General features: G+C 36.1%; 1 protein-coding gene across 15 annotated transcripts in view; it reads left to right on the top strand.

Annotated features, from left to right (window-relative positions):
• Positions 1 to 25582, top strand: part of DTNA (dystrobrevin alpha) — a 129285-nt gene that overhangs the window by 9406 nt on the left and 94297 nt on the right. Inside the window, exon 1 of one of the 15 annotated variants that reach the window (XM_087890540.1) lies at positions 17682 to 17798. The exons of the other annotated variants lie outside the window; for them this stretch is intronic. The gene's annotated coding sequence lies outside the window, so the exon portion shown is untranslated. Of the gene's footprint in view, positions 1 to 17681; positions 17799 to 25582 lie in introns of those variants that run through there. 15 annotated transcript variants of the gene reach the window in all.

The raw sequence follows: 25582 nt of genomic DNA on the forward strand, positions 1-25582 counted from the left end.
ACAATTTAATATTAAAATTTGCCAGGATTATGTCTTAACATTGTACTATTTCAGCATTAAATCGGGGAAGATTCCTTGTTCCTTTCTTCCCTTGTAAGCTTGGATATTAGGACTGAATTGTGACTTTGGCAGAGCTGGAAACCATGATATCATAGCAAAAGCCTGCAGTCAGGATCAAAGCACCAGAAAGTTATGATACAAAATGAGAGAGACATGCATCAGTTCTCCAAAAGAATAAGTTACTTGAAGAGTCTTAACTACAGCATGAAAATTCTTCCTTTCTTCTTGTCTAGCCGGATCCAATGTCTTCTTGGTGAAAGAGATGCAACCAAAATTAGTAAAAGAATTACCATGATTAGACTCTGCTATAGTAAATCAGAAATTGCTTGTTCCAGCTCCCAGTAATGCAATTGCACATAATCTCCAAATCCCACACAATCACCATTTAAAGTTTTGAGGAGGGGGGGGGGGGATATATATGAGAACAAGCTTCCTTTTTTTTTTTTTTTTTTTTTTGAGTTCAAAGCTGGAAGTGAACAAAATGGATTGCTTTGGCTTTCTCCTTGCTATGAATGTTCAACAGTGCAGCAAAAACTATCCTTTATCTTAGAGACCTAAAAGAAACAAGCCATAACCAGGCTGTAAGTTTTTAGTTTTACCTCACTTTATATAATGCATTTCTCTTTTATGAGACTGACATTTAGCCCTATACTTTCATTCCAGTGAGTACGTAGGTATTAATTTTTTGCATATTTCTCCTACTTAATTTTTCAAGATGAGCTTGTAATTTTTTGGCAGCATACTTGGGAATATGTTCCACAGAATATAAAAGAGCATACATAACTAGGATGTTACTATTAGGAAGTAAACGGTTGATGGTCTTTTCTGAAGTATTCGACCACAATAGGTGTTTTGTGAATAGAATTTCTCCATTACAAAAAAAATCCTAATTGAGGATTGCTTCTTTACTGAAGGCAGTGATTATATAAATCAAACCTAGCTTTTATCCTGATTGAATGGGTGATCAACAGTCCACAAAGAAAAACTTCTAATTGAGTTAGTAATGAAACTGATCAACCCCTCTAGACAGACTGGGTGTGCTTGATTACAGAACATTTTAAATTTCATTGTAGGGGTTGGAAACATTTTATAGATTAAATTTTATAGAATCTAAAGATTTCTTTTTTAAAAAATGGTTTAATAGCCATTCCAGGAAGTAATTGAACTAGTTTCTCTATTCTGTCACTACTCTTTTGGTGATGTTGCCCTATCAGGTGTGCTCTACCTGAGTTTCTTTACAGTCATTTCATTTTTCTTTAGCATAAAACAATCAGTGCCAACAAAAGTAAAGGTCAACTAGCATAAACCAACATTTAACAAGCTTGCAAAACATTAGCCAGGGTGTTGACAATATTACTTACAGAATCTATGAATTACTGATGTCCATGTCAGAAGTAACTTTAAGCAAAAAATTAGGGAGTTACAGAGCAAATTATTCTACAATTCTATATAATGAAGTTGGGATAGATTTAAATTTATACTATTCTTAGAATGTCACCAATTCTATTTGGTAGATGAAAAAGTAAGTAAATAAACTCAAATTGGTTGATCACAAGATCATTATATCTTTAGATTTGTATTGTTATTTATATTGTTCTGACCCTTTGGGAGAAGGCCACAGATTCTTTAATTTCTGCTCCTCAAATAAATTAAAGTTATTCTTTCTAGTGTTTACAGATAGTTCTCAACCTGGGACCATATCTGAGCCCAGAATTTCTGTTGCTAAGCAAGGCAGCTGTTAAGTGAGTTTTGCTCCATTTTACAACCTTTTTTGCCACATTTGTTAAGCGAATCACTGCAGTTGTTAAGTGAATAAGGTGGTCATTAACAGAATCTCGGTTCCTCCACTGACTTCAACTTGTCGAAAGCCAGCTGGGAAGGTTACAAATGGTGATCACAGGACTCTTGTCTAATGTATATTTTTGCCATAACTATGCTTAATCAGGATTTGATTGCTCATGAGTCTTCCTATAGATCAGGGCTGTCAAACTCCTGGCCCGCGGGCTGGATGCGTCATGCACTGGCCACGCCCACGGCCAGTTTAACAAAAGGGGAAGTCCCAATATGTCATGTGATGCCGCCGTGATGATGTGAGTTTGACACCCCTGCTATAGAATGAGTAATTACAAAAGTCCTGACTTAGTGCTAATATTCTGATAGTGCTTCATTCTCGACTCTTAACACTTTTGGATCAGGTTAATCTGGGGAAAATAAGTAAACATGAAAGTGATCTGTAAAACTCTGTCATCCCCCAGACATTAAATGTATAGCCTGAAGGCTCAGTTACTTCAGTCCAGACTTTTGCTTTAAGTGTCAACTATTCCTAAAAACTTGACGGACTTACTAATTGGTTAAACAATTCAGTGTTCCAAAGAAGAGAGTAGGCCTTTTAATATAAGAATAGAAATTCTAGTCCAGTTGCAGCTGTGGTCATAAATCAAAGACTACCTTAATTCATATATATTTAAATATTGCATTTACATAGCAAAATGAATGCTTATAAATTGATAAATGCTCCTGAGAAAATTGGAGATAAGTAGAAATGAACTGCACAAATTATTTTTTATTATGATAGTAGCAGGCAGTAATAAACCATCTCTTGTGTTTCATAGACATTTTCCCAGTTCATGAGCTATCGTTTATATTTGTTCATTCAGTTGTTCTTTACTTGATGATATTTAATTTAAAACATTAAATAAAATATTACAATATGTCCCAAATGAGGCATAAAGTACTTGTGTATTGTTATGTAAAATAATCTGTAGCTTCAGTAATAAATATTTTGCTGAAATAATAATTTAGCATGAGATTCAGTTTATAATAATGCAATGCACGTTAAAATGTGACATATTATTTCTGAAACAATGTAACCAAAACCATGAACATGAGAATTGCAAACAACTTATTAAGACAGTGCAAGAAGAATTCTCATTCTGATAAGGACCTCTGCATATAGTGCAATCTGTAAAAGTATGGGTTAAAATAAAATATATTCTGTTGTCCTTTCCTGAGTCAGCATCCCATTTGTTCACGGTATGCTTTGATCTGAGAGTATGCTGAGTTGCTACTACACAAATAGGACATTCCAGGCTTTGGGGTAATGAAAGCACACTTGAATCCTGCAATGGCAAGGACTGTGTAAATAGCTAGTAAGAGAGCAATTCTGAAAGAATACTTCCTGTTCATTCTCATGTAGTCATAAGATATACAGTCAGGTATAGTATATACAGATTGTCCCTGCTTGTTAGTCCTTTAAGAAATAAAATGTATAAATTGCTTCACAATCCAATTAAGGTATTTCAAATACTTATAAATACTTATAAATCTTTAAAGGTTTAGCTGAAATTGGTTGTAGGTTTTGTATAGTTTCGTATTTTCAAACATATGTGTCCCTGAGTTGGATTGCAAATTTCCTATAGATATATCCTTTTGGAAATAATTGGACAGAAGTTATTTTGAATATTAATGTTCTTGAAGACTAGATGCTTTTGGTACTTCTGATTTAAAAGAAAAATAAAAGGAGGCTAATAGAAATGGATATTGGATGCTTTTATGATCAATCGCCCCCCCCCCAAAAGTATAGCACAAGTTTGAGTGGTTACTGCTTAACTCTACAATATGAAAAATGATTTGAAATTGGAAGACCAGGGAGAAATTAGATTGCATGCACCAGAACTAGTCTTTGTGTTTATTTTTCATGTTTGCAAAACTGATTTAAATGTCAAGAATTATATAAATGTGCTATGAATATATATAAATTGATAATAATCCACTATACGAAAGTTGTATTTGTATGTTTCCCCTCTCCTCTTTTTAAATTTTTTTGCATAGATAGAAATGTAAACTTTCTCATTGTTCCTAAATTGGAGGAGTGTAAAGAGATGCCAAATAGGGGACCTTCTGGCTTATTAAAGTTCCCCCCTGCCCCATTTGTATTGACTGGAGGCAGGAAGTGACTATGTGACACTCTGGATTTCTGGATCCATTTCATTCGGAATTTTCCTGCACTGAAATGGGACGATTGGACACCAAGCAGGAGTTATACTACTTGGAGATCCAAAATTCCAGGAGAATAATAGAAATAGATATTATATGTTTTTATAATCACAACCCCAAAATGGTTTCCTCTTCTAGTTTGCTTGCTTTTTTATTTTAAAAGATTTATATAACTGCTCATTGTAACAACAACCTTGGGTGATGCATAAAACAGTACGTTTGAGAGGCACTGATGATAATCCTTCTGTATCAGACTTATCAAGCTTTTTGTGGGTGTAAAATGAATTCTCTCTGAAGGTGGGGCTTCCCTCCATTGGTACAGCTGCTCTACTGGTGGATGGGCATCTCTACTATATCGTAACCCTTGAGAAAGTTTTCAGAGCAATCCAGATACTTTAATATCAGATTAATATGGGCTAGCATTTTTTCTTTCTTTTTTGAGCTGTCCTACTACTACCGGTACAGCATACATTTCATAATTTGTATGTAATAGAAAGTTTTGTGCTATGCTCATTTCTATGCTTTCTTGGTTTTCATGCCAAATTCAATTAACACATATTGCTTATTTATTAAGTTAGTAGGCATTGCTACTGAGTGTAAAAGTTTTTCTGAGACATAGGACTTTTGCATGTACTGGTAAGATATGGTCATTAACTTCTTCAAAGTTATAAAGAAAATTGTTGCTAAAACGAATTCTAAACTTGTTCCATAGCCTAATATGGATATGAAATGTATTTGGCTTCAGCCCTTGGTGGAACTTGTCTGCCAAATTTTTACAGCGATCTGTTCCATGATGAATTTACTCTAAGCAGTAAATAAAAAAGTATTTATTGGAATAGTCTGTCATATTCCTTGACTCTGTCATAGCTTAACATTATTGAAATATGGGCTACATCTGTTACACTAGAAAGAAAAAAATGATAAAATAGGGAGAAATTTTCCTCCTATTTTTACCTATTTCAAAGGCTACTTCTATGTTATCTAATAAACTTCAAATTAGGCATGTGCTCAGGAGAATAAAGTATCTGTTCTTGTCTATGTCATCTTTGCATCTACTATGGAGTTTTATTTTAATGTAAATTCCTCTATGCCGGAATTGATAATTAGAGCAAGAAGAAAGAAAATCATTCTTTCTTCCTCGCACTAACAGTAGAAGGGGATTCTTTCAAAATAATCTAGGTTAGGTGGGGCTAGTCCCCCTTAGCCTGCCAAGCTGTTTGTTATTTCTGCAGATTGTAGCATTTCCTTTAAATTTGCAGGTACCGTATTTTTCAGAGTATATGATGCACCGGACTATAAGACACACCTATCTTTTTTGGTGAGGAAAACAAGAAAAAGAAATCTGGCTCTGGCTCTGCCTCCCAACAATTTTGCCTCGTTGCTGCAATCAGCAAACAGCCTGCTTTACTTTCATTTTCGTTTTCAGCATAGCTTGATTAGCACAAAGAAAAAAGAATCTGCTCCAGAAATTTACCTCTTTGCAACAAGCAGCAGAGCCCTGCACAAAACAGCTGAGAGCAAAACAGCTGAGAGTTGGGAGGCCGATCCAATCAACTTGTGCTAATTATGCTGTGCTGAAGCTGAAACGAGCTGTTTCTTCTTGCTGTTTGCTGCAAGGAGGTAACTGCTGGGAGGCAGAAGCCAAAGGTGGGGGCCAGTGGTTGGGCGGGGGCTACATTTGGTGTATAAAATGCACCTAAATTTTCACCCCCTTTTAGGGGGGAAAAAGGTGCGTCTTATACTCCGAAAAATACGGTATATCATTCCTAAGTACATACGCTGTCAGTTTGACCAGAGATTGCATGAAAGCAGTATGGTTTATTTCAGGGGTGTCAAACTTGATTTCATTGAGGACTGCATCAGAGTTGTGTTTGACCTTGGGGGGCCATGGGGGCCATGGCCAGAGTGGGGGTGGCCAGCTCAATGTCACTCGTGTTGGTGACACCTGTGGTAGCCCGAGCACACTGCCAGCGAAAACAGGCTCCCAAGCTCTGTTTTAGGCTTTGATGGCCTCCTGCAACCCTCTGCCAGTGAAAACGGAGCTTGGGAGTACTGCCCGAGGCCCTCGCAAGCTCCGTTTTCGGCTGCAATGGTTTCCTGCAACCCTCTGCTAGTGAAAACAGAGCTTGCACATAGCCCTCCTGAGCTCCATTTTCACTGGAAGGGGCACTGCAGGCCGGTCCTTCGCTGTTTGCAGGGTGGCCCTTCAGGCCAGATCTAAGCACCCCATGGGCCTGATCTGGCCCCTGGGCCTTGAGTTTGACACCTCTGGTTTATTTGGTTTCAGCTTAGTATAATTATCATTAATGGCTAAGCGTGATGTGTGAACTTGTGGTTGATCCAAAAAGTTGCTAAGCATTTCATAATACAGTTCTGTCAAAAAAAAACCTTCCTTTTTATGATCCTGTAATCCCTTAATTTGGGATAGAGTCAGGGTGACTGGATGGAGCTGAGTGTTTACTGGGTGGATACCCTTCCTATTGCCTTGCTATCAGAAAGAAGGTTAATATTATATGTATCTATGTTTGCGTATAAAAAAATTTCAGTTTTATCTTGGACAATCAGAATCAGAAATTCCTTCAGTAGGCATTGCTGGAGACTTGGCCTTGCAAGGCAGCTAAACCGCCACCTATAAGCAGCCATATTTGTTTTGGGGATTGTGGGCAAAATATCAGTGAATGCTCCCCAGGCTCTGGAAAACTGACTTGATAACACTATCAGCATCAATATTCTTTCTCCTCTGCATTTGCTGATACACCCTTGAAACTATGTTTGTAAAGCAACATATATTATAAAGCATTGCAATTGTGAGAGCAACTATATTTCAGTTTGCCATATTCCTTTAGAGTGCAATGTTTCAGAAAGGGCAAAGCAGAGAAGTCAATCTGGAAGACAGTCCCTCTTTGCGAAATCTGCCTAAGGTTTTTCTTTGCAGAGGCTGTAAGAAAGAAAAAACAAAAACCCTGTGAGATCAACACTGGAGAACAAGATGGTTATTCTCAGTTCAACATTTGTAGTTGTTAAACGTGTTGAGTCAGAATATTGTATATAAAAGGTCACGTCCAATGAAGTGTAAATTACAATGTAAACAATATAAAGAATTGTCAAGGCCCGGGAGCAACAAAACATCTTCCTTTATCATCTAAAAAATCAACACTTCTGACTTTTTGATTTAATTGGATACAGTGGACAAGAGAAATAACATAGAACAGTGATGGTGAACCTTTTGGAGACCGAGTGCCCAAACTGCAACCCAAAACCCACTTATTTATCACAAAGTGCCAACACGGCAATTTAACTTGAATAATCAGGTTTTACTACCAAAAATAATGATAAACAACGCAGAGTTCAGTTAATTGTTCTAAGAAAAACGTGATAAATGCACTTTAATTCCCCTTCATTTTTTCCCTGCTTTTGAAATAATATGTTTAGCAACAATAAAAAAGAAAAACTTTTGTAATATCATTTCGCTTTTCCTCCCCCTCTCTCTCTTTCCCTCCCTCTCTCTCTCTCTTTATCTCTCTCTCTTTCCCTCACCCCTCTCTCTGCCTTTATTCCCCCCCCCCAGTGTGGGGGGGGAGAAGGAACCCTTGAACTGGTGCTGGGTGGTGGGAATGATGCCCGAAGGCCAACGAGCCCAGGAGCAGCGTGTTCACGCTCAGCTAGCTGGCGGGGAGGCAGGCCATCCCAACACAAGCAGCTCTGCAGGAAAAGAAACTGCTTTTTTTTGTCGAGCCGAGCCAACACAGGGTCGCATTATGGCTCTGTATTGTAATGGGCTTCAGGAGGAGGATGGGACCCCGTCTCCCCCCATTGTGAAGCACACGAGTGAAAAAGTTCACTCAATCAATTCCAAGTTCACAAGATCTTTTTCTTTCGCAAGTAATTGGAATTGATTGAGTGAAACGCAATGGAGAAATACCATTGGAGCTGGGCTGGGGCAACTGCGCGCATGCCCACAGAGAGGGTTCTGCAAATCTAAACTAAAACTCCCTTTTTACCACCCTGTAATCGCTTAATTCGGAGTGTAATCGGGGCGACTGGATGGAGCTGAGCTGGCTAGATATTCTCCCTGACACCATGTCTTCCTGATACCTTTGTTTTTTTAAAAACAAAACCATTGGAAAAAGAATTTATTTCAAGCTTTCCAAATGCTGTCATAAAGAAATCATTTGTTCAAAACTGGTCCAATTATTAACTTTGACTTTTGTATAGGATTGCTGCATGCCCTTTAAAGGTGAAGAACTTCTTCCTTATTTCAGAACATTAGAGTCTCACTATAGATATGTTTTCCCCCAGGGTTGCTTCAGATCATTAGATGTTTATAAAGACAACCAGAAGTCATGAGTAAAGTTAATTTGTCTGAAACAATTTATGCAGCAATTTAACATATAAATTGCTTTATAATCTTTCTCCGGTTAAATGTCTGCTGACTTTTGAAAAGACACAGAATGCTATTAATAAGATGAAGATATAGTATGTTAGACTGCAAAACCTGTACCTACTGTGTACAGAAAGTAAGTCCACTCTTAATTCCCAATCTGACCTTACCTTGCTTAGTCTTTGTACGAGTTAGTTGTTGCTTGTTTCTATTTTAAATATAAGGGACTGAGAAAAAAAGACAACTTATTTCCTTTAGGATGAGAAGAATGTTCAAAATTTGTTTCCATATATATGCAAATAACTACAAGGTCAACAACTGGAAAGCAAATAGTTTGACAACTTGCTTTAGTTCATAAAATACTGAAATACTGCTAACTGTTGCTAGGAGAAATATAATAGAAAATATTACAGAATGTATGTAAAGAAGAGGATGGCACAGTACAGACAGTTGATTACTTTTATGTGTGTCTTTAATCCCCTTTTATTTTTACTAAACAAACAAACAAATAATATGAAAGCTATAGAGGTCTAGTCCAGGGGTGGAATTCACTTACCTTCCCTACCGGTTCGCAAATGTGCGCGCGGGAAGCTTCATGATGGTAAAAAATGGCAGAAGGCCACAATGGGAAACACAATATCCTGTGTCCAATTTATAATTATTGTTGATCATAGTTTGTTTTGTGCTGATCACTCTAAGATATATATTATCTCTGAATTTGTCAGTTCTGGGTTTGCCCTTACGACAACTGAGAAAAGAGAATGATACCCCGACCTTCTGCTGCAGCATCATCACACAACTCTGTGATCTCCATGCATTCTTCTTCACCTGCACCACAACCTATACATTCTATTTGACCTGTGCTGCCCCCCCCCCAATTTACCCGACACACACCCCAAATGCCCTTCCTGACCTGCACTGTACATCCTCTCTTTGCCACACAGCATCTCTGGTGCAAACTCACCTTTCCCAACATACATGGAACGCATCCTCAGGTACCGTTCCTGCCTGCATGGTGCTTGGGCACCCCTTACTCACTCGTCCACTTGCCAGCATCCCCTTCTCTGTCTGCTGGCCTTGGCCTTCCAACTTTCTACTGGCTTCCCCACTGAAATTCTCCCGTCAATCTTTCCCCAAGCAAAGTAAATGGGGTTGCTGGCAGGAATGCAAAGGAAGGAAAGGAAGGGAAGGAAGAAAGGAAGGAAGGAAGGAAGGAAGGAAGGAAGGAAGGAAGGACTTTCTTTTTTTTATAAGAAATAATTTAACTGTATAAAAGTCTTTACCTTCATTTCTTAACCAGGATCAAGAAGCTGTGTTTTGTCCTGTAGAAATAGACATTGCAGAATCTCTTTACTTCCTTAACATCTACAGTCAAATCCAAAAAGTCGTCCTGGACTGCTTCACTTTCCATCTATAAATTTCTCCCCTGGATCTTTTGACTTTTCTGGTCTTATGGGGATGGAGGCGTAAAGATTGCAAATAATTTTATAGCCAGAGTCTACACTACGACTAGATTACTGTCACAACTTTTGTTACAATTACTTCAGTTATTGAGGGCTAAAGTAAATTTTGGTGGGTGCATCCAGAGGTGAAATGCTCCCAGTTCGGACCGGCTTTCAGAGGATTTCAGAGCCACAGATGAGCTATGGGTAGCCCAGTTTGTGATCTAATTTTACTACAGTAAGGAAAGCTGCTTCTTTTAACTATATTTGTTGGATTTACTCTAATCCTAAAAATGGTTTATTTTATTTATTTTATTTTATTTGATTTCTATACCGCCCTATTCCCGAAGGACTCAGGGTGGTGCACAGCCAAACAATAAAACACATACATACAAAATTTAAAAGTAGAATAAAATCAAATTAAATAATTTTGGCCCTGACAAATTTAAAACCCCAAACTTTTAAAACCAATTTAAAATTGAATGTATAAAATACTAAAAGATATTTAAAAATTAAAAATCTTTTATAAAAGAGGGAGAAAATTAGGCCAGGCCCGCCTGGTGAAATAGTAAGGTCTTTAAAGCGCGGCGGAAGGTGCGCAAAAGGTTGCACCTTTTTTATGCTGTAACTGAGTATAAAGATGGAAAAGTATACCACTCTATCCAAATTTTAATTTGAAACAGTAGATCTTCCTCATCCACCGCCTTCTGTCCAACAAAAGGAAAGCCTTTAACCTTAAATATTTCATTGCTAATAGTATACTTTTTGAATAAAACACAGTTTTTCTGGAGAACTTCCTTGCCTTTCCTCATTATCCATTATTTCTTTCTTTATTTTGCAGCTCAATCCTGTATATATCCAAATTATCTCAACATACTTTTTTAGAAGTGCTCATTCATTTTTGCGTTTAGCACATACTTCTTAAAAATCATAAGTGATATATAGCAGAGGATCATCTATCCAATCTAACTCCTGTTTCCCTTGGTCCAGTCATTGTTCCATTCACTGAATCTTGCTTTGTAAAAATGTGATCCTAAATAGCAGCTAAATATTGGGAGCAAATGAATATACTCTTGTCTATTTGTTACAGTTGTATAGGTGGTCCTCAGTTTACAATTACTCATTCAGTGGCCATTCAAAGTAAAACAGAGCTGAACAAGGGGGGACGACTTTCAACCTGTCCTCGGAGTTTCAGCTATCACAGTGTCGCCATGGCACTTGATTTGTGATCTGGATGCTTGATGCCCAGCTTGCAATTACTACAAAGCAGCAAGCCATGGTCCTTGCAATTTCTGATGTTCTCTGCCAGCTTCCCATAAGTAAAGTCAGTGTTGAATCTGGTCAGAAGTAGCACTTCTCATTCTTTGCTTGCCTCTACTGTGCCTGCCAAAAGCACTCTTGCTCCCTGAAGTATGTGTGCACCCACCAGCCTTCTTGCCTGAGATTACTGCTTTTTTCCATTTAACAACCCACACAGTCCAGGGATTATGACAGTAACAAGGATTGCCAGGATTTCCATTACTAAGCAATGCAGTCATGTTACATTGCATATTATGACTGCATCAGTAGTCCCGTTTTGGGCGAACCAGTAGTGGTGGCTGCGGGAGGCTCCGCCCACCCACCCAAACATCATCAAAACGCTATGCTCAGGAGCGCGCATGCCCGTGCGCTACCTATAGCGAACCGGTAGCACGGAGATTTGAATCCCACTACTCGACTGCATCGCTTAACAAAGGAAATCCCTCTTCTAGTTGTTGTCATAAACCTGTAATTGGGAAGACATGGTTGACTTTTTGTAATCTTGGAATGTTTCCTTAGCAATGATTTCATAAAGTATCTATGGACACTATACTAAAGGACAGTATACTAAAATGGCTTCTGCTGTCAGGGTAAATATTTGAAGCCAGAGTTTTTGTTTTTTTTTTTAAATCACCAAGTTGTCTTTAAACGTTTAATAGACACATTGAGAGTCTCATACTAATTAGAGAAGTCTGTTATGAATATTGAGATAGGTCTTCACTGGGTCTTGGATTTTTTAAGAATCCTGGATATTATTAAGAGATGTATTCATATTCCAGCTAAGTGAAGCCCACCTTTGGTTCAGACTTTTAGATGAATGCATGGAAATTGTGGAAAATATGGGATGAGGCTATGTGTGAGGCAATTATCTAAGTGCACGAATTAAGCTCTAGACTAATTTAGAAGTGTATAATAGCTCTATCCATGTCAGTTCATTTCCTTCTCATGAAATCTTCTGGAACTCCAGTTAGTGATACTTTTCAAAAGGAAACTGGCAGCTTTATTCAAGGACCAGCCAGGACTTCTTTAAGACACCAGAAAGCTCAGAGGCAAAATGTTTGAACACTTCCCCTGCCCATACCCATTCTTGTCGCTACATCCTGCACTGATCATTTCAAATACTGAATTATGCTTCAAATGGGATCCTCTCCTGGAAATCGGCCTGCCAGCATGGCTTCTATTGTCCCCCTTTTAAAAGGCACCGGTAGGGTGCCAGTGCAAAACCAATTAATCTATTTTATTTTGAGTGCAAAAAGTCACCCTATGGCGACTCTAAGCCTAGAAAGCAGAATAGTTTTTTCTACAGAGTAAATCAATTTTCATTCTTGGTAAAGAGTAAAAAAAGTCCTTGAGCCAAGTAGCTGCATCCGTACGACTTTCTTGACAGTATTACAGAAGAAGTTTGTGTCGCTTTCTTCCAGTGTTTTTTTTCCTCCCAATTTCCCAGCTAATCAGTAGCCCCAAATTCCCACTCTGTATCATCTCTCTACTAACCCTGGCTGATCTTGCTTAGCTTCCAAATATTGCCATCTCCTGAGACTGCCTTCATGTACATACCAAATAATTGCCAGTTTGCTATTTTCATTTCTTCTCTTCTTATTCAACACCCTCAACAGGAACATCAGAGACCTCTTTATCAGGAATCAAAGCATTTAGGTCACCTAGCACAATACTTTTTACTCTTATTTAAAATGGTTCTTCGGAATTTTAGAAAACTTGTTAAAGAGAATGAAGAGGCAGGCCCCCTCTCTCCAGGCCTTCCAAAAAAAGGGTTAAAACACGGCACTGCCGCCTTGCATGAGAAGCCCCAAAGAAGTGCATAGTCCTGGAGTTGGTTAGTGCTGAGAGCCATCCCTTTACCCTTGTTAGCCAACTTTTATCAAGGTTAACATATTCTTTCCTCCTTTAAAAAGATTATATTGTTTTAATTTTTTAACCCAATTTTTAACTTTTTACTTTTTATGTCCTATTTTTATATTTCAGTGTTTTATTGTATATGCTGGCCAGAATCTTTCAGGGAGATGGGTAGTTTAGAAATATGAAAAATAATAGAGAGGAGGGGGAAAGAGAGAGAGAGAGAGAGAGAAGGGAGGAAGGAAGGAAAGAAAGAAGAGAGAGAAAGGAAGGAAGGAAGGAAGGAAGGAAGGAAGGAAGGAAGGAAGGAAAGAAGGAAGGAAGGAAGGAAGGAAGGAAGGAAGGAAGGAAGACTGCATAGGTAAGACATGACAAATCTAGCATAGATTTTTTTCTATGGGCTAGAATTAAAATAAACCTCTGGAGCATGGCATTGGGCAAATTTACATAATTGCATATGGGAAATACTATTTCATTAAAGCATCTTGGAATTCTTCTGTAGATGCACATTTTTATCATCTTTGATGAAACAATTAAAACCATTATTTTTAATTCTATTTCTGGCTCCTTGGAATGCAATTCATTTAAAAAGAATATATTCCAGATGAATTTTTATTTCTTGCTGATACAGAACATGATTGGATATTTGAAGCCACAATGAAAAAAACATTATTACAGACATGGTTTATTTTCCAGTTACAAAGATACATCTTCTTAGCTTTGGCTGGATTGTTCCCTTTATAATTATCCCACATTTGGCAGCTAGACTTCCCAACTTCCCTTTTTACTAGGAGATAATTACATTCATGAGGATACTCCATCATTTTGTGCTAATTTCTCAGGTTGATAATGAGAGGTCAGAGCACATTTTAATAATTGACAAGGAGTGGTTCATGTATCTCATTACACTTATCCTTTGATATTGAACAGAAGTAGACTTTACATTTATTCAGTAATCTAAAAAACTGGTTGAGGAGATAAACTGTTGCATTACAATACCCTAACCTATATTTTTAAAGCCAGGAATATCTAACATGCTAGTTATTAGCTTGCGTGTTGTTACTGTTTTCATTTACTTTATTAAAAAAACGGGGGTTTTTTTCCTCTTTAGCAAGGAATATAACCTATAAGCAACAGTACCTTCTTAAAAAGTTATCTAGCCTCTTAAAAGTGCTGCATACAATTTCTAGCCGAGGAGACTGAGATTCAGTCCATCTGGAGAACATCAGGTTGGGAAGTTAGAAAATGTTGTCTACCCTTCACTAATTTCTTTTTGAATCAGATGACAGTTTGAGTGAGTACATGTGAAGGCCAGAATGATTAATTTCAGATAGCAAATCACTACATATGAAGTCAGCCTGCTGCTTCATAGATTCTAGAAAAGCGGCTCCACTGGCAAATGCCACTTGAGCTGGATATGTAGTCAACTTTGGCTTCTAACACTAAACATTAATAATTCTGTTTTGAGTGGTGTTAATTAAAGAACAAAGCAGATTTATAAGATTAATGTTAAAATCCCTTGCCCAAATGTTGATTATATTCCAGCATTTTATTTTAGGACAGGGAGTTCTTTCATCTGTAGATTTTTTAAAAATGAAAAGGAACTAAGTATTATAGAACTAATGGGAAATGCTACATATCTTCTGACAATAGAATTAATCTAATTTGGCACTGTAAATACGAGATGGGTGACATAGAAGTTTAATAAACAAAATACAACAGTATGCCAATAAGAAATAGATAATTATTGAATAAAGGAAGTGTATCTAATATTTTTGTCACATTTGCATATGGTAGTATAAAATATGCTGCTAATCTTTAATCAGCACAAAAAGAGATTAATAGCGTCCTGAACCTTGATTTGTATAGTTTTTGACAGAATTTTTGTATAGTTTTATATACTTTTTAATTTTGTTTTATATTGCAAACTCATATACTGAGATGGGTGGCTATATAAATTTCAAATAATCAATGAATAAAATCCAGAACGTACCCTAGATATTAATCTGAAATAATTATTATTGGATCTGTTTATTGTTGGATACCATTTATATTTTTTAAGAAGCTGGTTTCTTTAACACAATTTCTGGTAAATAAAAAATGGATGGATATTTGCCTTCACATAAAAACAATTGATTTCTAACTGAAGAAATCAGAATTGAAGAAGCTTCTTGGATGAGAAGGGAAATATCTTCAAGCAAAACAAAGAAACTCCAGTTGGCTTTTTAAAAAGCATCTTTGGGACAACCATAACCTGGATGACGGAGAGTCTTCATAGACTCTCAGTCTATGAGTCTTGATTTCTAAGACTTTATCAACTTAGGATGTATAGCCACATGATTATGAAACATGTTCATATTATTTATTTCAACAATAGTAGGATTGCCAGGTTGATATCATCCCTTTCTTGAGAATTTAGGTCCAGCCAAGTTATATCACATAATTAAATATTACGATTTCTATGTATAGAAATGTGGCATTAGTAGTACTGAGTGGTATAAAAGCACAACAATTAAGGAGGAGGAAGAAGAAGAAGAAATATTTCCCGTGTGCCAAAGGACTCCATTTTCATTTTAAATAGATAACTATTCAGTTCATCTAAGACAGGGCTGTAAAACTCCCGGCCTGCAGGCAGGATGCATCACGTACTGGCCACGCCCACACCCAATTTAGCGAAGGGTGGGAGTCCTGATACATCACATGACAGCGCCGTGATGCCATGAGTTTGACCCCCCTCATCTAAACCCTCTGATTATATATTATATAATTTCCTTTTCAAGTTAAGACTAATAATTATGAATTCAATTGTAGCATTAGATCAGATATTCATTGTGCTTGTGCAAAGTGAATAACAAATTTGTGTTATTGAGAAGAAAATTAATTTGTTTGGATCAACATCTTTGGGTGAAAGAAAATGTGCCCAGTTATACAAGACTATGTCTTGTCTTCTGACAACCAGAAAATAAAGCACCATTTTCTTAACCTTATGATGGTATTTGCACCACTAACCATATCATACTGCATAAAAGGCAAAGTTCTGAATAATTTTACTGTATAAAGAAGATTGAAGGTTATAGAGGGAATTCTTTTTGAAAGAGAAATGTAAAACTTGTGGCCAGTTTTGAAACAGAATGAATTATTTAAATCCATATAGCTCATTTGATTTATTAAAATAAGGCCTTGACAAGAGAAGCACTCACCAAACTCTACCTGTGAATGACACTGAACTCTGCCTTTATTTCCTGCATGCCAGAACAGATATAAATAATTCAATGACTAGCTTTATTCAACTTTCTTATCAGAGCATCTATAAAGAACTAGGAGGTGCTACATTTTCAGCTTTGCTGCTCCTTTAAACCACAATACTAGAGCATACTGAATTTGCCAAAGACAGATTTTTTTTTGTCTTCTCATAGATTTTTAAATGTAATAAAAGATGTGAAAGATTTTTTCCCCTATTGCTTTGCTTTCAATGTACTAGAAAACTACAGTGCAAAAGATACAGGGGTTTTTTCTATGGACACATGTCGGACAGTGATTTCTTCTAATAAATGTGGCTACCTTATTAATGTTAATAGCGTTAGCAAACTTTTTTAGTGCACTGACTTTGTTAATTTTAATTCAATAGTAGAGGGGGACAATCCCTATTTCTCTGTGTGTTCATGTGCTTGTGTGTTTGTGTGCGTGCGCGCGTGCGCTCACATATGAGCCTTTGAATGAATGTTGACTCCTGTCAAATGTCTGGTCAGGTTTCTTGGCAAGGTTTTGAAAAGGGGGTCGCTCCTGCCTTCTTCCTAGATCTGAGTTAGAACAACTGGCCCAAAGTCATCTACCAGATTTCATGCTTGAAGTTGGACCAAAACTCACCATCTATTGGTTTTTAGTCTGATGCCTTCACCACTGCCCAAACTAGTTGTAATTTCCAATTAAGTGTACCTCTATCTTCCTCTGTCTTTGAATAATCAATTCCAAACTCTTATCTGTTTTCAGAAATTTAGCATTGAATTCAGAATTTTTACCATTTCCTTATAAATATCTCATTTTTTCCCTTGAATTTTGTAACTGAATAAAAGCAGCATTTTGTAACTGACACAGAATCCTTAATATCCTGAATACTGTCCCATCAGCAGGTTAGAATGAAGGCACTTTATGAAGCTTTACATTAGATTCAATATTAACTAAGCCTGAAACAGAATTGTCTGCCAAAACTGTTTCTATGTATGTGTTGTGAGTTTATTTAGAAATGCATTTGCATCCTTTAAAAAAAATGTGACTTATCTGTTTGCTAAAAATATCTGTTCTGTTTGATTAAAGGAATCTCTCTGGTTCCTTTATAATAATTTTAAACAGCGAGAGCAATTGTATCTGATTTGTTTTCATTAATATATGTAAACTAGAAGCTGTTGAATTTCACAGAGATATTTTAAAACAGTCCAGTGCATATTTTAAGGCAGAGCATTGGGTACTGGACATCTATTTGGCATCAGATATGCTGCATATCATAAGAAAAGCACCTTGTCTCTTAACTAGGTAAGAGGAGAAGGAAAACAAGTTTTTGTTAGTTTTTTGTGTTGCAGCAGCTGGCTCTACTGTTACTATAGCAACACACCACATGATAAGGTATATTAGGTTGCTCTGCATGAACACAAGTGGAGAATGAATAGCAAAAAGTTAAATGTTACTTTGGAGTGTCTTGTGTGGATATGTTTATGGTCAATGGTCTAGGAAAGTTAGTGCTGTGATGCTGTTTTAAACAGCAGATTCAGGTAAGTTAAAAGTTGTTTTCATTTTTTAATTTTGCCCTTTCTTCCTCAAAATGGAAAAGTAGATCTTTTATATTTTCTTGCTTTTCTTTTTGTATTGATCTTATCAACATTATAATCCTCACAAAATAAAATGTTAATACTCCAGTTTTGCTAGGGTCTTCAAATCACATGACATTGTCTATTGTAATGTTTTCTGTTTTGCAAATAAAGGACTAAACAAAGGTCCTGATTTAGTGGTCTCAGTTGGGACTAGCAACATGGTCCCTATGCAAAGCAGTTGCTAAGATCACTGTGCTTGTGATGTTATGTCAGCTTTCCTTTGTTTTACAGACCTGTGAAGGTCATAAAAGTGAAGATTTGTTGAAAAGTTAATTTTTTATCCCCATTGAAATTACAATTTGTTGCTAAAAGAGACAGTCACTAAATGAGGACTACTGCAGTTAATGTGATTTGATGGTCCAAAGCTCGTTACATGTGGTGAAGAACATCTATGGAGATTCTCAGTCATCCAGGTCATGGCTGACCCAAAGATGCTCTTTCAAAAGGCAATTGAACTTCAGTCAGAACTGAAATAGTTTCTTGGTTGAGAAGCAAAATGTTTTCAAGAAAAAAAAACACAGTCCAGTTGCTTTTTGAAAAAGCACCTTCCTGGTTCTGGTGCTCTGGCACGCGTACTGCCCTAGATTGCATATGCGCTCCGGAATCCGGAAGAAAGCAGCTGGCCGGTGCATATGCACATGATGAAACCCAGAAGAGCAGCTGGTGAGAGGGCTCTGCGTGCCACCTGTGGCACACGTGCCATAGGTTCCCATCACAGGTTTATAATGTAAACAATTGTTCTTAGTTTTCCAAAGAAATGTTTGAAAAGAATGAGAGGAAAAAAGAATAGTCCTGATTTTCTACAACAGTCATTGCCACCAACCTCCACTACAAATTTATCAGCAGTGTTTTTGATGTAGAACTAAAATCGCTGTCCCAATTATCATTTAACAAGGCTCCAAAATAAGATGGCATCCTTCAGAAATCTAGACAAGTAGATTTCTAAATCTTTTGTGTCAGTATAATTAGATCCATTATCATCACTAGTGCTTGAATATTTCTGTATGTTCAAGAACAGTGACAAAATTCTCAAATTATTCATTATGAGTTTGGCTTAGTGACCAAATAAAACACCAGAGAGGTACTTGAAAATGAAGTAAAAAACAAAACAAAAACCTAGCAGGCTTCCAGCTCAGATACAACTAGCCTTTTAATTAGCCTTTCTAATTACCAGCCTGCGATATGACAAAATTCGTTGCATTTTGCTTTTACAGATTTTTGTGTGTTGATTTTTATACTGGGAGTTGCAAAATACTCTTGAGGAGACAAAATACTACCAAAATTAAGCTATGCACTAAAGTTAAATTATCCCCTTTGACTTTCTGATAAAAACCAAGGGTTGATAATGTTTATTTCATTTCTTATTCCTACCTTTTAATTAAAAATATATGCTTCTTAGAGTTAAGAATTAGTTTCCTATCCATGGCAAACAATAGGAAGTCATCTACCCTATGCTGATAACAGTCCTTTTGCAAATTGGGCTTCATTGATTGTTACAGTCATTACTGCTTGATTTGTAAGTGGAATTCACTATTCATAAATAATCTACAGAGAATATTTTCTATTAAAATTATCAATTCACAAATGATAAGGTGTGTATATGTCTCATCTTTCACTCATAAAATCAAAAATGAAAGAAGCATCACTATATAGCAATAGCACTTAGACATATATACCGCTTCAAGAAGCTTTACATCCCTCTCTAAGCGGTTTACAGAGTCAGCATATTGTCCCCAACAATCTGGGTCCTCATATGCTGTAGGGAAACACTTTCTGCTCTGCATTTTAAACAAAGTCAATTAAAATTGCACTTGTATATATTTGGAAGTTTTTAAATTGTAAATCACAATCGAATTCACAATAATAATTCGTAATTCATTCTTAGGTTTACTAGGTCCATGCCTGCACTAGTACTGTTAGTGTTTATTGCTTATAAAATTATAACTACTATTACTTTGTTACATCAGAAAAAGCCAAATAATATATTTCCAAGACAAATAATCATTTTAGGTATTTTGTGCATTGCAAGTCCAAACATACAGACTGATAGTTCTGTTGTATAATCCCAATATTATTTTTTCAATTCCACAGTAGCCTTATTAACATTTTAACTAAAAACTGTGGATGTGAAAGACAAATTCCAAGATTTCCCAACATGCCTGCCAAGTTTAAGCATCATTATGGTTTAGTGTTTTTGCTCTGATACCAGTAATTAAAATCATGTAATGCATTTAATTTGTACCTTTTATCTATTCATCTAAGAGGAAGTTATGGAATGTACTTTTGAATAGGTTTTATACTGCATTATTACAATGCTTTCTTCTTTGGTAATAATTTTATTAATGCTTACAAATACAAAGATAAAAAACTAATGCAAACCAAGAAAAATACCGTATAAAAAAGAGAAAAAAACCAAGTAAAAAAGAGAGAAAAAGGGGGAAAGAATAAGAAAAAAAGATATATAAAGAAGTGACTCCCCCCTCCTTCCAGACAAGCATAAACTGCAGCAACAACACCTTCTCTAGTATTTCAGTAAAAAGGATCTCTTATTCCCATACCCCATCATTTATCAATAAACAAATTGTAAAACTCATGTTTTGTATTCTAGTTTATCACTTTCTCTAAAAAAAAATTTAAAAAATCCCACAAATTGATTTCTTATGGTTTTCTTTGTCCCCTCTCAAGAACAGTTTTGGTAGCTTAACATGTCCCTTTTGTAAATCCAAGATAAGGCTTTCCAAGGCAATTTAGTGGCAGAAAGTCTTGGAAGTAATTTCTGAATACATTTTTCCTAAATAGCCTTAATTTCTTGTATAGTTATTTATAGACTAAATTCAATAGTCAAATAATATTGCAACATTGATAAAAATGGTCACTTTTCCTTTAATTACATTCCTTTTATGATTGTAAGTCTCCCAATTACCCTAAAATGGGCAGATAAATTTTATAAACAAACAAATAGTTCTCCCTGGTTCTGTCTAATCAACTTTCATGTCTTCTCTTATCATATGTTTATCTTTTAATCAGTAAAACTTTCCCACAAGAGGCTTTCTTGCAGTTAATAATATAAAATTTTAAACAACCCACAAGAAATATTCTTTCAAGTCCATCTGGGCCCTTAACTTTCCAAAATCAAATTCTAATCACCCCTTTGTTGTTTTCCAAATATTTTCCAGCATTATCTTTTTAATTCTTTAAACTTACCATAAAATTTCTTTCATCCAGGTTAGAAGGAAACTCATAGTGTGATGAAATTTGCCCTTCAGAAGACTTTTAACATCCCCCCCCCCAAAATGATAACAAGCAATTTCCTCAACTAGTTAAGAAAAGAAGTGGATGAACTCAGTATCCAAATGAAGAAATGGAAGATTTTTTTTCCTGGTTCCCTAAGCTCTCGAGTAAGCCAGAAAGCACTATGTTATCATCTCTTTACGAAAAGTTTCTATATGGAGCAAATCTGTGAGTGATCACAGAGGCATTCTAAGGACCAGTTTAATTTACTGCCTCTTCTTTCTATCAACTTTTCTTTTTTCTTCTATCCGCCATTGCTTTCCCAGAAGTCCATTATTATTCCACTAACATGTGTTTACTCAGGAGTAAACCCACAGCATTTATTGAGACTTAATTCCAGGAAGATGAAACTAAGAAGAAATTCACTCCAAACCTTCTTAGATTTAATTTAATGTCATATTCAATTCTCAAAAGAAGAGACAAGATGAACATTATAATGTAAAATTGTATTTGTTAATACAATTTGTTACAAATACAAATTACAAATACAAAATTGTAAATACAAATACAAAATTGTATTTGTATTTATTCTTCTGGAACAGCTGAGTATTTGCTAGATTATATTTTACATTGCTTTTTTGGTCCAAATTTCTTGGGGGGAACATTTCTATTAACCGAAGAATTATTCTTTTTGTCTGTTTTGAAGTATGGAATATTTATTCCTTAATAGTAATAGTTGCCCTATAATTAATCGCCTTTTTGTCTAGGTTCTATTTACATTGCATTGAAAATATATTGAGATTAATGTACTTAGTCTTGGCTGAATAACCAGATTTGTAATATTAATTATAGGTTGGATAGTTCAGAAGTGGCTGTTGCTGTTTCTGATTTTATTGTATTAGAATAGTCTGTAGTTAAATAAACAACGCTATCTGCTCTAATCTCACAGTAGCATTGAGATAGAATTTTATAAAGCAATATGTAATATATTTCAGTGTGAAAAAAGATACATACTGATAAAAATCCACCTCAGGCTAGTCAACTATAGAACATTAATGATATTGGGCTAAGCAATTTAATAAGAAGTATTCTTGTGAAATACTTCGCAGTTGAACTGTCCACCAACAGACTTTGCAAAGTTATTTTGCTTTAAAAAGACATTAGGTTTAAATGAACAATCATTAGGAAGACTTTAAATTAAAGATTTTGCAGGGTGAAAACAAACTCCCCAAAGTAAAGATCTGTTAGTACAGAAAATGGGCATGTTGCTGAAATGAGGCTTCTCAATCCACTCAACAAAAAATAAAAAAACTGCCTCATAAAATTCATGGCCTTCATGGGATATATATTTAACATATGGGAAATAAAATGGTCTTGATGCAAAAGAGTAAATATGATTTAATAAACATAATTGATACTTGGTAAGAATGTCTCCCATGACTGGAATGTAAACAATTGAAAGCTAGAATTGGTTCAAAAGGAATACAACAAAGAAAAAGGGAGGAGCAGTTGCACTGTACCTTAAAATATTTGTTCCTGCTGGAAAATCCAAATGTTGGAAATGTTACATAGAACATTTGATTTAAAATAAGAGAAGGAACAAATCAAACAAACCTGTCTTTGGCCCACCGTTCTTCAACATCTTCTTCATAAATGACCTAGATGAGGGGATTGAAGGTGAGATCATCAAATGTGCAGATAACATCAAGCTGGGGGGAATTGCTCACATTTTGGAAGATACTCAAGATTCAGAAGGATCTTGACAGACTTGAGCATTGGGCTTTATCCAATAATATGCAGTTCAGTGGTGAGAAAAGTAAAGTCCCGCACTTAGGCAGGAAGAACCAAATTCACAGGTAAAGAATAAACAATAACTGGCTCAGGGATCTAGATGTCCTGGTAGGCCACTGCTTAAATATAAACCAGCAGTGTGCTGCAATTGCCAAAACATTCAATGCAGCTAGGCTGCATTAGCAGAGGGATCACAGTCACAAGCAGCAATAGTACCACTCTATACTGCTCTAGTAAGACCACACTTGGAATGTTGCATCCAGTTTTGATCATCATGATACAGAAAAAACCCTGAGGCCTTTGAAAGAGTGCAGAGAAGAGCAGCAAAGATGATAAGGGGTCTGGAGGCTAAATTATACAGTGAATGGCTAAGGGAATTAAGTATGTTTAGCCTAACGAAGAAAAGGCACAGAAGAGATACGATAGCTGTCTTCCAATATTTGAAGGACTGCCACAGGGAAAAGGGAGTCAGTTTATTCTCCAAAGCACCTGGGTGGGAACAAACAATGGGTAGAATCTCATCAAGAAAGATCCAATCTGGAACTAAGGAGAAATTTCCTGATAGAACAGTTAGTGGGACAGCTTCAGTGATGGGTTGCTCCCGGTTCTGTCTGGTTCTTGACAACCGGTAGTAAAAGTGGAGGGAGGCTCCGCTCACCCATCCAGATATCATAAGGTACAATCTGCGCATGTGCAGAAGTGCGTGCGTGAGCATAAGTGAAGCGTGTGAGCACGCCCGTTGCAAACTGGTAGTAAAGGTAAGAAGAACCCACCCCTGGACAGCTTGCCTTCAGAGGTTGTGGGTGCTCCATCTTTGGATGTTTTCAAGAAAAGATTGGACAATTACCGGTATTCGTCCGGGATGGAATAACAACTGCCCTGGGCAGGGGGTTGGACTAGAAGACCTTCAAGGTTCCTTCCCAGCACATGATTCTATGATTCTATTCTATGATTCATTCCATGTGTGTTTCTGTATGTGGAAGGAAAATTAAGTTTCAGTATTTAAGATGTATTTCTCATGACTTGAGATAATAGTTTGGAAGCCTAACTTGGTCTGCCAGCTGAAAGACCTTATTGCAATAATCTTTTTAGACTCTATGAATGTGAAAAGTGTAAATATAATGGAAATGATAAATTATGCTTTTATCATATATGACAACTTTATTAATCACATATGTAATCGGTTGCATAAATTGTTTCATATTTTAAGGTAGTTTGTAAGATACAACTGCAAATATGGGAATATAAAATGCCTTTCATAGTGAAGCATAATATTCATTGATATGGTGAAAATACTTGCCAGTAATATTTTGATATTAATGTATATATGACAGTTGAGAATAAGTATACTGCCTTGCTGCCATTCTGCATGTAGACTTGCATGAACTCTTTTTTCTAATTAAATAGTATTTATTAGATTTTAATATGGGAAATAGTGATATTAGAAGAAATATTGTAATTTGCTCTTTCTGCTGTAAAATACCATAAATGAAGTTTCATTTCAGCGGACATAAATAATTAAATTCAACAGCTTCTCAGTTTTGTGCTTTTGAAAAAGGTTCTAAGCAGATATTCGGATTTCGGGACATAAAGCTGCTTACACAGTCCTTTTTTTCCTTCTCATTTCTAGTTTGTACAAACCACAGTTTGCTAGGGGGTGTGAAGTGAACCAGTGGTGAAATTCAGCTGGATCTATTGGGATCGTGTGATCTGGTAGCGCAGAAGGCTCTGCGCATGCATGGAGGAGGCGCGCGCACTCACATTTGCGAACCGGTAGCGAAGATAAGTGAATTCCACCCCTGGTGTGAACCATATCAGAGCTAATCAGGATTGGGACTTCTAATTTGGGACTTCAAAAGCAGCTTCTAAGTTTCAGACATGTTTAGGAAAGGGCTTGTCTTTTGCCATAATTATAATTTGCCTGATTCTAATACTGAGAAGATAATTATAATCCACGAAAGAAAGGATGAATTAAGAGTGAATACATACATGAATACATACATAAACTCACAGAATACTCCTGATAACTGAAATTATTTGACACATAAATCTAAGTTATCTATAATAAAATGAAAGACAATTTATATTAAAAATAGTGAAAGTAAGCTGCATTTCTTGTGTTGTATAATAACATAAGTTGGATATTGAAAGCGTGTCACTGTAGCTACTGTTTTATAAACCATGGTTTATATCTTAGTACTTTTGACAAGCTATGGCATCCTAGCAAAGCATGATTAAAACTGACCATCCTTTAGGAAGATATAGTAACCCAAATCTAAATTTGTTTATGAACAATTATGTGGGGAATACTTTTCAAAGCAAAATATAGGTTTTTTAAAAAAACGGATAACAATGTATGCTCTTTCAATATAGTAGAATGCATGTATAAACATTGTAAAAATGGAAAATAAATTTCACAAAATAATCAAAGGTTGCTCATAGTTTTCATATTATTCATCCCCTTCATTGGATGTATTCAATATTGGTTCTTAGTGCCACATTTTTAATTTTAATAGAGAAATATTCTGTGCCCTTACATTTTCTGCGTAGGAAAATATGGAATTACATTCCATAGCATAATATTATCTTTTAAATATTATTCAATAACAGCAAAGCAAGTGAAAGAATTAGAAATCATTGGTTCAAGATCTTAGTTATCTGAA

The sequence above is a fragment of the Pantherophis guttatus genome, chromosome 3 (genome assembly GCF_059756535.1).
Source record: "Pantherophis guttatus breed Tessera chromosome 3, ASM5975653v1, whole genome shotgun sequence".
NCBI lineage: Eukaryota > Metazoa > Chordata > Lepidosauria > Squamata > Colubridae > Pantherophis > Pantherophis guttatus.